The sequence below is a fragment of the Protopterus annectens genome, chromosome 9.part0 (genome assembly GCF_019279795.1).
Source record: "Protopterus annectens isolate FY-2018-M chromosome 9.part0, PAN1.0, whole genome shotgun sequence".
NCBI lineage: Eukaryota > Metazoa > Chordata > Ceratodontiformes > Protopteridae > Protopterus > Protopterus annectens.
Window position 1 is genome coordinate 1,772,391,108 of NC_056743.1, and position 16,640 is coordinate 1,772,407,747.

A 16,640-nucleotide genomic window follows, 5' to 3' on the forward strand; every position below is an offset into this window, starting at 1 on the left:
TGTGCATATTTGTATGTAGGTTGTAGTGTGTGGCAAACAAGACAGCATACAGTGCTGGTATATGACATCCGGTGGTTAAACACTGTGGGTGTGATTTGTTAAGTTTGCAATGTTGCAGCCAGTGAGGCCTGCTAAAGCTACATGGGCTGAGAACAACTTCAATGCATTTCTCACAAGACTGTGCGATATTATTACATTACTGTATACGTCACATTCTTTGCATAATTGATATTCCCACTATGAAAGGTGGGCTGTATATGTGCCTATATGTATATGTATATGTATATGTACACCAATGGATGTGTATATGTATATATATATATATATAAATATATATATATATATATATATATATATATATAGAGAGAGAGAGAGACAGAGCCATATATAGTGAGACAGATGCCTGATGTCAAACCCATGCTGTAAATCTATAAGCCAACTAAAGCACAGTCATCCACTTTTACAAAACATAGTATCCCCACAGTACCACATAGGTAGTAGCCCCCAACATGTTGAACAGGTACCGATGTGTACATACAGCCAAGTGTTACGTCATCTCTCCTTTGGTAATCACATTTCCAAAGGTATTTTGAAATCCCTCGGTGGATCACATAAGCAATAAGGGGTCTGCATGCATATCCACAAAGGTTGTTGTACACCTATAATGAATAGCCATCATTGACAGACTTTGCTGCATTTGAACAGGTCTGAAATATACCTCAGGCATAAACCCTCACTCACACTATTCAATAGAAACCGTAATGAGTGTGTGTGACACGGATGACCTAGGCCATGGATCACTGCAGTGGCTGGGCTTGTCACAAGCATACAGATGTGACCTAAGGTCTGGAAAGCGGCAGCACACTCTGGCAAAGATAACAGATGTGTTCATGGAGAAAGCAGGGTTCCCACCTATGAAATAATTGAGGTCACATGTATGTATATGTATTAGCCACACAGCTACCTGACATGTGCAATGCACATACTGTTGTCATTGTGATATGTCATACAGTAGCAAAAGCAAAACCCACAACACATTGGCCAACAGTGTCACACACATAGAGAACACACACACACTCACCAAGTGCAGGATTTAAACTCCTACCTAACTACTTTCTGATATTAGAGCCATACACATTAACACAACATGCTATACACATTACTGGGAGTTCTTTCTTCCACAGGTATATTTGTAGGATGATGACATCATCAGACTTGACAAAGATGAGTATAGCACTTTTAAGGTATTTCAGTAGTCTTCAAAAGGTTGTTCCTCTCCAAGGAGACACCCACTCTCATACAGTTGTCAAGTGCAGGATTTAAACCCCTACCTAATTACTTTATGATACTAGAGGAGTACACATTAACACAACACGCTATACACATTACTGGGAGTTCTCTTTTTCACAGGTATATTTGTAGGATGGTGACATCATCAGACTTGACAAAGATAAGTATACCACTTTTAAGGTGGTTTAGTAGTCTCCAAAAAGGTTGCTCCTCTCCAAGGAGATACACACACTCACTCTCATACAGTTGCCAAGTGCACGATTCAAACCCCTACCTAACTACTTTATGACACTACAGCAGTACGCATTTACAAATGTGCTATACACATTACTGGGAGATCTCCTTTCCACAGGTATATTTGTAGGATGGTGACATCATCAGACTAGACAAAGTGAGTTACATTAGGTGACATTAGGTGGGCTACAAAGAAGGAATTTCTAAACACTTTGGCAATGTGATCAGCAAAGGAGAGTTTACTATCAACCTGGGTCCCCAGGGCCATAATTACATTCTCCATACATACTGGATTACCACCTATGTGGTAATTTGTGTGCACTTTGTTTTATCCAAAGGGAATGACTATGCATTCTTTGGCATTCTGCTTGAGGGCATTGCTTTGACACCAGGTATCTGTCTCTGTAAAACCCTTCTGGAGGATGTCTGTCTCAGCCATAGAGTCGATTATGGACCACAGTTAGCAGTCATCTGCAAACTTGTTCAGCCATACTCCTCCCATGATTGCCTGTACCTCTGAGCAGTATCTACTGAACAGGTGGGGTCCCAGGAGCAAGACCTGTGGGATGCCATTTGTGACTGGTTTAGAGTCGAACATGGCACCTGCAACTCTGAACATGTGTGTTTGATCTGTGAGCCAGTTGGCCACCCATCCTGTGACATATCTGTCAATGTTCAAGCTGGTAAGCTTGTCCATGATGCCAGAGTGGGGAATGATGTCGAAAGGCCTTAGTGAGGTGACGTCCAGGTGGGCTGTGTGGACTACTTTCACCTTCATCTATGTCCTTGGTAACTGTTTCAAAGAAGTCAACTAGGTTTAGGAGGCAGGATCTGCCTTTAACAAAGCCAAGTTGGGTATAGTCCAGTGTCTGGAGGTTCTCAATGTCTCTGTTTATGGGTCCCATGATAATTTGCTCCATAGCTTTGCAGACCAGGCTGAGTAGGCCTATAGGGCAATAGTTTCCAGGTTCTGTTGTGGCACCCCCTTTGTGGAGCTGGATTACTGTTGCTGTATGCCATTTTTGGGTACATAGCCTGTGGTAAGGTTGAGTCTTGACAGTGAATGTAGGTGAGGGTGTAGTTCCTTTTGGGGCTGGTGTAAGATGTAGCCTGGGACACCATCCAGTCCCATTGATGCTGTGTTCTTAGCTTTGGATAGGGCTGTTTTTACCTGCATGTCCATGAAGTCTGGGGCTCTGCATTCTTCTGGGATGGACACAGGCCCTTTTGGGGGGGGGGTTGCACTGAACTTGTCTGCCAGGATGTGGGCAATGTCAGTTGGTTCAGTGTATTTTTTGCCATTTTGCAGTAGCTGACAGCATATTTGAGAGTTGCCACCTAAATGTTTGGTATAGCTAGTGAAGACTTTGTGGTTGTTATTCTTACATTCCTTGGCAATTTGTCTTTAGAAATAGGCCTTGGATTATTTTATGAGTGATCATTGCTTCTTCCTAATAATGATCAGTGATGCCTTTCCTTTTGTGACGTTTGCTCTATCATGTGTTTGTTTCCTCCTTCTGTTGTATAGCTTATTTATGGGCAATGACCACCAGATTGGTTTCTTGTTTTTGGAGGAGTGCGTCTTGGTTTTATTTGGGATGTCTCGATCCATGCATCCCTGTAGATTCTCATAGAATGCACTTGTAAATTATTCGGCAGATTGTATAGCATTATCCTATAGCAAGGGGGCTTTGGAACTTTCCACTTTGGTCTTCGGAAGTGTGCAGTTTGCTTTTGAAAATTTCTTCACAGTGGTTTCCTTGACTGGGGGGGGGGTGGGATGTGGATGTCCAGTGTGATTACTTTATGATCTGATATTGCCAGCGAGGGGTTTATCTCTGTTGTGGAACACTGGTACCCCATGTTGGTGATGATCAGGTCCAGTATGTTGTCACCTCTAGTGGGCATGGTGACCAGCTGTTCCAGGGCGTTTGAGTTTTTAAACTCTAGGAAACATTGGGCAAAGGACGTTGTACATGAGTAATTCTCCCAGTCAATGTTTGGGTAGTTGTAATTTCCTCATATAATGGTGTTTGGTAGGACATTTATATTTTCTACTGTTCTCAGGAATACTGAGTGAGGTTCCTGAGACAAGGTAGGTGATCTGTAGCAGGCTACAATCTGATAAGCAGCTTTGCGCAATGTTAGTTGCACTTGCATGGTCTCCAAGGCCTCATGCTGTGCCACTAACCAAAAGGTGTGGGCATCCATAAGATAAATGGATACACCCCTTCCTTTTGTATTTCACTCTGGGTTTTGGGGCCGAAGATCAGAGGGATTGTGAGTGCTTTATGTGGAGCATGTCCAACAGCTCTGTGTTTGACATAGCTTTGTATGTTAGGCAGAGATCACCTCCGAGTAGGCGATATGTGAGAGAGTACAGCTGGAGCATTTTGAGACGGTCTGTGTATGGCATGTATTTCAGGCTGCTAATGCTCTTTGTGAGGTATTTCTGCAGGCTTTCCAGTTGTTGTAGATGTCTTGTGAGATACATAGCAAAAGGGGCGTTGTACTCTTTTATGGATCTAGTGAGTGATGAGTAGAGGGGAACAATGTCCTCTTATATGCTGCATGAGACACCTTTTGTGATGAGGTGTGCCATGTAGAAGGATTTCCTGACTACTGTGGGGATGTGATTATCACAGGTGTGTCCACTGTCCACCTGTGACCCAAGGTCTCTTATCACACTTTCAGTGTTAAGTATACTACCACCTATGTTGTAGGTCATGGCTACAGAGTTTTTACCAAAGGGGATGACAATGCACTTTTTGGCATTGAGCTTGAGGCCATGGCTCCGACACCAGGCATCTGTCTCAGTGAGGCCCTTTTGTAGGATGTCCACATCTTTAGTATTTACAATTATGGCTCCTAGTTTGCAGTCATCTGGAAACTTCATTAGCCACAGACCTTCCATGTTAAAGTTTACTTCAGGGAAGCAGATACAAAACAGGACAGGACCCAGGACCAAACCCTGTGGTACTGCACTCGTCACTGGTCCAAAGTCATACTTGGAGTCTGCTACTTTCGCAGTGTGTGTTCTGTCAGTGAGCCAGTTGGCAACCCATCTTGTGACATAGCAATGTATACCTAGTTTAATAGGTTTATCTATAATTCCAGAGTGGGGGATGGTGTTGAAAGTCGTGGCAAGATCTACATAGGCTGTGCGAACAACCTTACCCTTGTCTACAGTTCTGGTGACTGCTTTAATGACGTCTATCAGGTTTAGGAGACATGATCTGCATTTTACAAACCCAACATGATTGTGGTCGAGAGTTTGGAGATTACCAATATCTTTTTTTATAAGTTGTATGATGATACATTCCATGGCCTTGCAGAGCAAGCTCATCAGGTTAATGGAGTGCTAGTTCCTGGGGTCCGTGGTGTCTCCACCCTTGTGTAGTTGGATAACCATCGCTGTGCGCCATTCAACAAGCATAAAGCCTGAGGTGAGGCTATGACTGAACATGGTACGTCAGTGTGGTGCCTGTTTGTTCTGTAGTTTGTGTAGAACACAGCCTGGGAAGTTATCTGGTCCCATGGATACTGTGTTCCTGGCTTTGGAGAGTGTTTTTTACCTGTGCAGCCGTGATGACAGCAACTTTGCAGTCTTCCGTTATAGAGAGTGCTTTTTCATGGGTGAGAGGGGGGTAAAGTTAGCACTGATCCTATCTGCCAGAATGTTGGCAATATCAGTTGGGTCTGTATATTTAGTGCCATTGAGCTGTAACTCAGAGCAGATCTGAGTGTTGCCATGACATAGACCGGTCTGTTGGACAGAGATCTCCTGAGTAGACAGTATGCAACAGAGTACAGATTGAGTTAAATTCAGTCTTGTTGCATGAGGCAACTGTTTGAGGCCAGTAATCCTCTTGTTGAGGTACTTCAGTGGTCTTTCCAGCTGCTGAAGCTGCCTAGTCAGATTCATTGCAAGTGTGTTGTGGTACTCTCTGATGGGTCTGATGACTGATGAGTAGAGGGAACCACCTGTGACCTACATGCAAAGACCTTTGCAGTTTGTGGGAACACATAGCATGATTTTCTGACCACTTTGCGAATGTGTTTCTGGAAGTAGAGATGACTATCCACATGTGTCCATAGATCCCTTATCACCTCCATATTTAGGGTGTTGGCACCTATGTGGTATTTGTATGACTGTAGCTCGAGGCCAGTTTGACCCCACATCTGTCTGACTGAGACCCTTTTTAAGGATGTCTCTATTGTACCAAACATCGATTATGACAACTTTTTTGCAGTTATCCATAAACTTTGCTAAACATAGCCCTCGTGTGTTTGACTGTATTTCTGAAAAGTATACACCAGACAGGAGGGGTCCCAGGACTGAGCCATGGGGATAGCAGTTGTTACCAGCTTGAACAGGAGACCACAATTCTTACCTTGTGTGATCTATCTGTGCCCCAGTTGGCAATCCATCAGATGACATACATATTTATGCACAGGTTGTTGATTTTGTGGATACGACATGTGTCTGGGATGTTGGAAAAGGGCTTTTCAAGGTCTATGTGGGACGTGTGTAGCTCATTTCATTGATGTATGTCCTGGGTGACTGCCTTGAGACAGTCTAGCAGGTTTGGGAATCATGATCTGCCCCTGACCAAACCAAAATTGGTAGGGTTGGGTGTTTGTAGGCTCCCAATAGCTCTGTTTATGAGTTCCATCATGATGGACTCCATGGCCTTGCAGATCAGGCTTAATAGGCTTATAAGACAATAGTTTCCATGGTCTGTTGTGCACCAACACTTGTGGAGTGTGCCAAACGTTGCTGTAACGCATTCAACAGTTTCATATCCTGTACAGAGGGTGAGTCTCAACAGACTGCTCAGGTGCAGGGTCTGTTTGTTTTGGAGTTCACAAATGACACAGCTAGGGAAACCATGTCATCCCATAGACTGCGTGTTTTTAGGCTTGGAAAGTGCTGTTTAACCATTGTATATGTGATTTCTGGGTTTTCACAATCTCCAGGTGTAATAACGGGCCCTTTTGTCAGTGAGAGGGGGGGTAAATATGTATGAACCTGTCTGACAAGATGTTGGCAATGTCAGTCGTGTACATGTATTCACTTACAGTTTGCACTGACTCAGAACATATATGAGTTTACATTGATATTTATGACATAGCGAAAGAAAGCTTCATGGTTCTCTATGGACTCTTTGACAATATTTTTGCCAGAACATGGATTGGATAATGTTAGGAGTGCTCATTGTTTATTGATGATACTGATCGGAGATTTATTGATCTTCTTTGAATGTTCACTTTCTTTGAACAACTTAAGTACTTGTAGTACATAGTTTGATTATGACAGGAGTCCAATATATTATATGGGTCTGTTTTCATATAACTGTGTGTGCAAGGCAGGACTGGTGAATAGTGACAAGTTTCTGGGGTAAGAACTGCAACTGCCAGATATGTGTGGCCCACTGCTGTACTCAGACATGGCCTAAGTGTATGAGCATGCCCAGTATGACCTTTCAGTATGTTGTTGACTGACATTTGCTTTGTTTATTTAAGTGTGTGAGTATGCCCAGTATGACCTTTCAGTATGTTGCTGACTGAAATTTGCTAAATTTGTTTGTGTCTGAGCATGCCCATTATGGACATATATACTATATGTGTGTGAAAAATCAAGTTGGTTTTTACTTCAGGGCTCACCTTTGTGTTGTACATCGACTGGAAGCATGCTGTGTCTTTAGGGCTTCCATTAGTCACTTTGCATAAACTTATCAACATTTCCACATACGGGGGGACAGCTATTATTTGTACATTTCTACGCGGGGGGCACACCTGATTGTTACTGTGGGTGTACATAGGATGAGGGGTTCACCTGACACTTATACACATTTGTTAGGCCTGCACTGCTATGTCAGGTACTCCATTTCAGTCTGTACTGTTGCCTATCGTACTGGCTTGAGGCATAATACTGTACTACAGATCTTAGCTTCCAATTTCACGTATATTAGTTTGTGACTTCATAGCCTACCCAACACATATCACACTGCCTGGCCTGCTGTTATCTGTCTGCATAGGCCTGGGGGGAAGTTCAGAGGGCATGATACAGCATTTGTTTGTGTTTGAGTTAGTCTACAATTGTCCTGCTGTGTCTGTGCCAGTGAAATGCTGTCATGGCTTAATGGTTCAGTACTGTGACTATAGTGCACAGTATCCTGAGTTCGAGCCCTGTCACTGCTTTTTATTTTCCTGCTGGGCAGACCTGACTGGTTAAGGAACAATAAAGCAGGTGTGAGCATGTTTATCCGACTTTGCTCGACTTTGCCTGACTTTGCCCAACATTGCCCAACATTGCCCAACGTTGCCCAACATTGCGCTAGTTTGTGTGGTGTGCAGCTCCATGCAATTGTGCTTAAATATGCTAACCAGTGGTAAAATGTGCTTAGCACTGCTTTATATTGCTTAAAATAGGGCAATCATGCCTCAGGTGGTGCTGCAGGGCTGCCTATGTTGGATGCACATAGTACACTCCCTATACATGTTTGAAAACAGGTAGTGTCAAGTTAGGCATCCCATTTATTGTATGTGCGAGTCAGAGAGAGGTGTCATTTCCAGGGTTCCTACTGAGTCAATGTATGTGCTATACGTTGCCTCTTTGCCAAGGCCAAGGAATACTGGGCATGCCTCCTTCTGCCTACTGGGGCAGGCTCAGGTTGTTCCTCCTCCAAGTCACACTGTGCCTGTGCAGGCCATGGCAATGGTGGGGGGCTGTTTGGCCCTGCCCTATGCTGTTCCTGCTACAGCTGTTTTCGCAGGATCATATTGTGTAGCATGGCACATACCATGACAATTTGGGTACATGTAATTGGTGAGTACTGCAAGGCTCCACCAGATGTGTCCAGGCACCGAAACCGTGACTTGAGCATCCCAAACACATGCTCGATTATGTTTCTTGTTTGTGCGTGTGCCTCATTATGGAGTTCTTGTTCAGGTGTGTGTGCCTTTCTGATGGGTGTCATCAGCCATGGCTCCAGTGTGTATCCAGCATCCCCCAGTAGGTGACCATCAGGGATGTCCCCATTGGCAAATCTCTGGTACAGCTGCGTCAGATGCCAGATGTGGGAATTGTGATAGCTTCCAGGGCAGCCAGCACATACATTCATTATTATGCCCTGGGCATCACACATGACCTGGCAGTTGATGGAGGGGAAGCCCTTGCGGTTGATATAGACCCTACCCCGCTCACTGACTGGTGCTTTGATGTGTATGTGCATGCAGTCTATTGCACCCACTACCTCAGGGTATTCTGCTATTTGGTGGAAAAGATGCATATTGCTGGCCAATGCCTCATGGGAATTGGGGAAATATACATGCTCACCGACATGTGCTGACATGGCATCCAGGAACTGGTGCAGTACACTGGATGCTGATGCCTGTGAAACCCCCATCATATCACCAGTTGGTCTCTGGAAGGTACCTGTAGCTAGTATTCATAGGCCAACACATACCTTGGTATCCACTAGGATGGGTTCCCCTCTGTTGGTTCTGTGTGTGAAGCGTGGCTGGCACAGCTCAACAATTTGCTGCTGGAGGTCCCTCTCCACTCTATAGCGCTCCACTATCTCCAGCTCATGTAGCCCCTGGTAGGTTACCCTGAGTCTGTGCACTCTTCTCGGTCTCCTCACTGTGGGTTGCTCAGCAGCATTCGCAATATCACCACCCTCAACATCTTGCACATGTTGGCTTATGATAGCAATAGCAGCCGCTAACAGTTTGTCTGACTTAACCTTTTTAAGTTTTCACTCTTTGTATACTGCAGTGTTGCAGAGTTCTTGAGAAAAACATGGGGGAATGGTGTTTGCAGAGGTTAAAGTGCTGGGCTGGGCTACTCTACTGCCTGTGTAATTGGCTGATTGTGATATATTTCACCTGGCAGCTCTGCTAGTTCTCCTTGGTTAACTTCCTACTACTTCTTTTCCTTCCTTTTCCCTTTCTGTTTCCACAAGGGGCAGTGCCATGCAAACATGCACACACAAGCGCACACAGGCTTACACAGGCTTAGACGAGTGCACACGCGTGCACACAGGCTTACACAAGCTTACAGACGTGCACATGCGTGCACACGGTGTAAGCACGGTTGCAAGAAATTTCAGATATATCCACGGCGTGCACCTTCGGTTTTTTGGTTTCAGCTAGGACAACTGTAGACACGCCTCTTGCAATCCTGAGCAACTCATGGCAAACACAAGCCACTCTGATCCAATAAGCTTACAGTCTTTCAGACATACCTCCTCATGATGTCACCTATCTTCTACTCTACTACTCCCCTACTCCTACACTTACACTCCAGGGACATGGCTCACATACCAGGGAAAATTGGGATTCACTATCCTTATCCTCATTTGTATAGGATTTTCTACTAATGTTTGGTTACATCTCTCAAACTGAGCTTCCCCCCTTAGCAACCACTACTCAGTAGACATGTTGTCTTCAGCCTGCCATTCACCTGCATGGCAGAATAATCTTTTTATTAAACATGCCTAGTTTTGGCTATTTTTTAATTATTTTTGGGTTTTTAAAGCACCGCACGTTTGCGCAGCGCTGCGCTATGCTTAAACATCGGAGATCGGGGAAAAAAAATAAAAATTATTTTTTATTACTTTTCAACCTATAAAAATGCCAATGGCCTTATATTTGGCAATTGGAATGCTTCCTCAACTGGATGCATCCTTTATTTGGAGCTGTCATAGCTCCATTTAGCTATTTGCAGAACGGTACTCTGTTACCAACGGAGTACATTTCTGCAAATAACACTACTCTTCCACGGACAGGTTAGTGTTTCCTGGATCGCAAATTCACCTCATTTGCATAGCTTTCAGCAGCAAATGAGGTAATTTGCATAACATAACACTGTCCGTGCAAGAGTAGTTTTAGGAGCTCTCATGCACGCCCCTGCTGGCTATTGCTGAATCGCTCGGCAGACATATTGCCTGTCTGACGTCTTACACTACTCTTAGACTCCGTGCAAGCCTTCGTGAATCCAGCCCATAGGCAACATAAACATCTTAATAATGTCTTAAGAGTTAAAAGTGTTTAGAATCATACAAATTGACAATCATATATAACTTCTCCAAGTAATTATTATTATATGATAATTAGCAATTTGCTGCATTTTGATGTAGACCAAAAACCTAAAGATTTATACTTATTTATTCTCAATATAGCTTTAGTATCATTATAGGATCATAGGATCAAAGGAGGTTACTAGGCTATTGGTCCTGAGGCCCTTATAAGCCTACCAAGAGTTTAACCCATATTTAGAGAAGTCATCACCCAAAGCCCCTGTCCAGCAGGGACACAGGTTGAATCCCAGGGGTGTATTTTCTGTTTCTATCCAGTTATCTAGGTTGCACGTAAAAAGGAATAATAATGCACTCTGCTTCATGGGGAGAGGGAGTCTATTCCACAGGTGGAGGAGTCGCTGGGACACAAATCTGTCCTGCCAACAAGTCCTATTGATATCACAGACCATGTTGAGGTCGCATGTATGGGTTGCTCAAAAGGAGCTTGACTTGCGGATATGAAGCAGTCCCATCAAGGCGGGTTCTGAGATTGCTTTGTATGCCAGACAAAAGTCACCTCTGAGGACTCTGTATGAAATTAAGTAGAGGGACCGGGCTTTAAGCCTATATGTGTAGGGTAGATGTTTGAGGCCCTGGATTCTCCTGATGAGGAACCTCTGTGGTCTCTCCAGCTGCTGCATGTGCTTTGCAAGGTACATGCCAAAGGGGGCATTCTACTCAATAAGTGGCCTTATAAGGAAAGAATACAGGAATGTTATGACCTCTTTGTCCCTGGATGAGATACCCTTACTTATGAGGTGGGCCACGTAGAAAGCTTTCCATACAATGGAGGCAACATGGTGGTCAAAAGTCAAGTTGCTATCAACCTGGGTGTCCAAATCCCCTCACAACTGATTGTGTACTTAGGACATTGTTATTAATGTGATAAATATGTGGGGACGTCACTCTTCCCAAAGGGGATGATGATGCATTTTTTGACATTCAGCTTGAGGCCATGTTTCTGGCACCAGTCATTATTTGGGAGAGACCCTCTTGGAGGACATCCACATCACTTGGGGAATTAATGACTGCACCTAGCTTGCAGTCATCTGCAAACATGGTCAGCCATGGCCCACTGGTTTTGGCTTGCATCTCAGAGAAGTATATCCCAAATAACAGAGGCCCCAAGACTGATCCTTTTGGAACGCTGCTCATTACGGGTCTACTTCTTGAGGTGGCTTCCCCTATTTTGATTAAGTGGGTTCTATCAGTGACCTAATTTGCTACCCATCGGTAACATATGAATTGATGCTTAGTTGAAAGAGTTTATCTATTATGCCCAAGTGGGGAATAGTGTCAAAGGTTTTGGCCAGGTCAAGGTAAGTGGTGTGCACTGTCCTCCCCTCATCCATTGCTTTGGTAACTGTTTCATAGTCGACCTGATTTAACAAACATGACCTCCCCTTGACAAAGCCAAACTGTGTGGGGTTGAGTTTTTGGAGGTTGCCAATGACCTTGTTAATGAGGTCCATGATAATCCATTCCATGGCCTTGCAGATCAGGCTAGTTAGGCTGATGGGTCTATAATTTCCTGAATTGGTGGATGCTCCACCTTTGTGTAAAGGGGTGACAGTGACTGTCCTTCACTCGGCTGGGACAAAACCAGTACTCGGGCTTTGGTTGAATAGGTTGCCTAATGGTGCTGCATCTTCATGCCTGAGTTCATGTAGGGTGCAGCCTGGAATGTTATTGGGTCCCACGGAGGCTGTATTTTTTGCCTTTGAGGGGGCAGTGATGACTTGCTGCCTAGAGATAAGGGGTGGGGGGCAGGTACTGGGGATGTCCTGATTTACTGATGGGGGGGACAGAGGGGAGAAGTTTTTGCTGAATTTGTCAGCCAGTAGATTGGTTATATCTACAGCATTTGTGTATGAGGTGTCCATGACCACCAGTTCTGAACAGATCTGGGTGCTTCCTTTGAGACTGCAGACATATGTGAAGAAGGCCTTATGATTGCCTCTAGCAGATCTGGCCAATTTGGACTCGAAGTTGGCTTTAAAGGATTTCACTAGAGCTCTTATTTATTTGTTCAGGCTAAGTCAAGATTGTTTCCAGTTGGGCACCTGCTCCTTCTTGGTCCTAGACAGCAATTTTTCCTTTTGTTATATAGATTATTTATTGCAGATGTCCACCAGATAGGTTTACTCTTCCTTGCGGAGGATTATTTTCTCCTGTCAGGTGTTCCTGATTCCATGCATCTATATAAATGCTTGTATAGTACTTTGGTCTAGATTTGGACATTGGTGCCAGTTCCTACAGTGGGAAAGGGCATTGTGAAGCTGTTTATACCATCCCTCAGGAGACTGTAAATGAGCTTTGGAGAAGTGTTTTAGTTTGACCCTAGCTGGGGGGGGGGGGGGTCAGGGGAGATGTTGCCTTTGAAAGTCACTGCTTTGTGGTTGGATCTTACCAGGGAGGATGATACCATAGGGGTGCTGCAGTGGTTACTCATGTTAGTTAATATCAAGTCCAAGATATTATCACCTCTTGTGGGGGTATTGACTGTTCCAAGGCATTTCCATTGATAAAATCTAGGAATCTCTGGGCATTTGTGTTCTGGCATGAGTAGTTTTTCCAGTCTATGGTTGGGTAAAGTCACCTAGGATCAGGGTAAAGGGTTATCTTGATAGATTTGAAGAGGCTCAGATAGGTGGAGTAGGCATCTTGAGCCAATTATTCTGTAAGATGAAGGTATCTACACCCAATCAGGGAATTCTCACCTGTGTGAGGGCCCTCACCACTAGTACCAGCTACACAGATGCCATTTGGGAATTCATACAAGGGCATTCCCCAGGCAGCCAATGCAGGTGTCAAACCACTGGTCCACCAATGGCATTACCACATCCTCCAACTTTTGCTGGCTTACAAACCCTAAATTATTAGTGATGTATCCAGATGGACAGCCTACACACATACTGGGTACAGACCACTGGAGGCCACTGTGGACCGCACCTAGGTTACATCCTGCTTGATTCTCTTTGTCACTTTGCTGAGGGACAGTCCTGTAAGCAGGAATAACAGAGGAAGCCAAGAGTCAGGTAACTGCTAGAACATGATAGCCACAGTTGTGGCTCACACTGTATAAAATAATATAAATAGAGTTAAACAAAACTAAAACAACACATAAATCTGAAAGAAGAAAAGTGAGAGAGAGAAAGAGACACACACACACACACACACACACACACACACACGCGCACACACACACACACACACACACACACACACACACACACACACACACACACACACACACACAATAGGCAAAACCATTAGCAATACTGCGTAGTACTGTTACACATAAAAGTACCTGAAGAAGTAAAATGTTATTAGGTCTGCAATGCCACTCAGAGCAATGCACTTACCAGACAAAACAGTGCTATGCAGGCAGTTTCTTACAAGATAAGGATGACATGGCCTGAGCATCCCGTCCTTAATGCATGTTAGGAGAACAATGTATGTGGTGCAAAGACTGACTGCAGGGGCCATGGAGGAAGGACCAAGACACCTCTAGTGCATTGCTGTATGGTCAATGCACATGTAAGAAGATGGCAGGCATGGCCTACCACAAGGAAGCCTGCAGGGGAAAAATATAGACTATGCCATTGCAACATCCACAGGCGCTAACACACTGGTCTAAACAGGGCCACATAGTAACACAAAATTATAAGAGTTAATTTTGCCTGGAAATGACCAGCAAGTGGGACATTACTAGAAACATCTTGGTAGGTAATTGGAAAGTATTACTTGATAATACAGAGATTGAAAGTATTTTAGGTACTCAACCTCATTTTGTATGGAAAAAAAACATTAATCAATTTAATCCATATCCTGCAAACTGACAGCAGAGATGTAAAGGTGTTGTACAGTGATATAGCTAAGGGCACCTACAGGTATGGTAACTGCAGTGCTTGCAGGTTTATTTACGAAGGACACTATGTCATACTAACAGAAGTTGATAAAACTATTTCAGCGAACCATAATTTCACATGTCGCTCACTCAGAGTTATACACGTTAATCTTTGCTCATTTTGTCCTGCATTTTATATAGATATGACCGCCAGACAAATTGATAAGAGAATCAAAGAACATGCGACATAAAAAGTAAAAATGAGAGGAATGCCCTTTTTAAATACACCAAATCATTTATTTCATGTAAGATTTTTTTTTTTTTACTAGATCAAGAATATTTGGATATGATGGATGGGGATTTTAAAAGCAAATCGGAAAGGAAGGAAACTTGACTGGCAATTATATTTGCAGGGTGATAAACTTCCAGGTCTTAATGAGTCAATTAATACTACATTAAAAAAATTATTAGTTTAAAAAACATTAATAACTATTTTTGTATAATTGCCTTTATATGGTATCTTACAGGTGATTCTTTGTTTTTTATGTTATTCAGTGAAGGTGTCATATCATCTTAGTCATGTGATTTCATTGTGCTATTTAAAGAGAAAGTTCTACTGTGATTGTATTATGACAAAGCCCTATGTACATGGTATTGGATAAAAGCACTAAAGCGTACTTACTGCTCTGGTTATCAGTCCGTGTTTGGTGCTTTTTTTTTTTTACACCTGGTATCAGAGGTAGTATTTGATGTTTAAATTTTTGTACTAGTTTAATCCAGGGTATATTCAGCATTTTATCTAAGCTGTCTATAAGAGATGTCACTCTACACAAATTGTTAATATGTCACGTGTGTGAAATGTGGGAATTATGGGAAAAACCTGGGTGGTATACTGACACATCATACAGTTCTTTAACGAGGTTAGAGCGAAGGGGACCACTACCTAGTATTCATTATGAAGCCAGGAGAATAGTGCAACTTCGTAAATGAATGTTGTGAATACTAATCTTACAGAGACAGAGTTTTTGCTCTTCAGCAATTTTTGTTTGTTTCTAAATCACTGCACCATTTTTATCCTCATGTGTCCTTGTCATTTATCTCATCATAATTCAGAATGTGTCAGTGCACAGTAGGTAACACACTTGCCTTTTATGCAGAAGGTTGTGGATTCTATTCCCACATCAGGTAGACATATTGCTGGCACAGCAGTATAGCATTGGGTGGGGGGGACTGTACTCCTCAGTTTGTCATTCCTCAGATGAGACATTAAACCAAGGTCCCACCTGACTGAGTTGATGGTAGCTCAGGTAGAAGTTCCCTGATGCTTTGGCTAAATTTCCCTTAGTAGTATAAGTACCACCTTGGGTCTCCCTTGAAAAGAGGTTACTAGTTTAGTGGAAGTAACTTAGTCAACAAAGGATAAATAAAATAAGTGTTGGTCACTCCCATCTCATTTGCATACCATACTAGCTGCAGTATTTTGCATTGTTCCACAATCCCGCTATGTCTCTGAAATGCCCCAACCCTGCTTGCTGCTACTCATTGCCTGATTTTACCTTATGTATTGGGCTATGAAACCCAGCCAAGATGTATAATCACGATTCACTGTCAGTATCAGTATCATTACGGCAAGAGCAGGTAAACAAAGGCTTTCTGTTATGTCTAGAAGTAATATTCATAATATTTTAACACCTGCCCAAATGAGACTTCTATTAAGAAAAGCAAATACTTTTGTTGCATTGGAGTGACTATTAGGACAATAATTTAATCTACAGTCAAAGTAGACATTGACCTGTAATGTATAATTTTTTTATCTTTTTTTCTTATTTAATTTGACCTTGACCTGTCTCACTAAAGTTGGAATTATCCAATGTATTGTAAAAAAATTGTATTTTAAACAAATAAGGAGCTAGTAGCTTTTTAAAGACCTGACAGAATTATATAGTAAGTCAAATGATGCCTGAATATTTATTTCCTTTTAAGGAGTCTCCTCTGTATAAGTTGCCTAACATATTTAGAGTAATGTCATATTCACAGTCCAGTTTGATTAGATATTCCCTGTTAACAATTTTGAGTCACTAGTTTCTTCTCTTCTGAGACTGTGAAGTTTTCTCTATTCTCTTTGAGAATACCATACTTTTTATTTAAGATATTTGGCTTGTTTATATGGCATCGTCAAT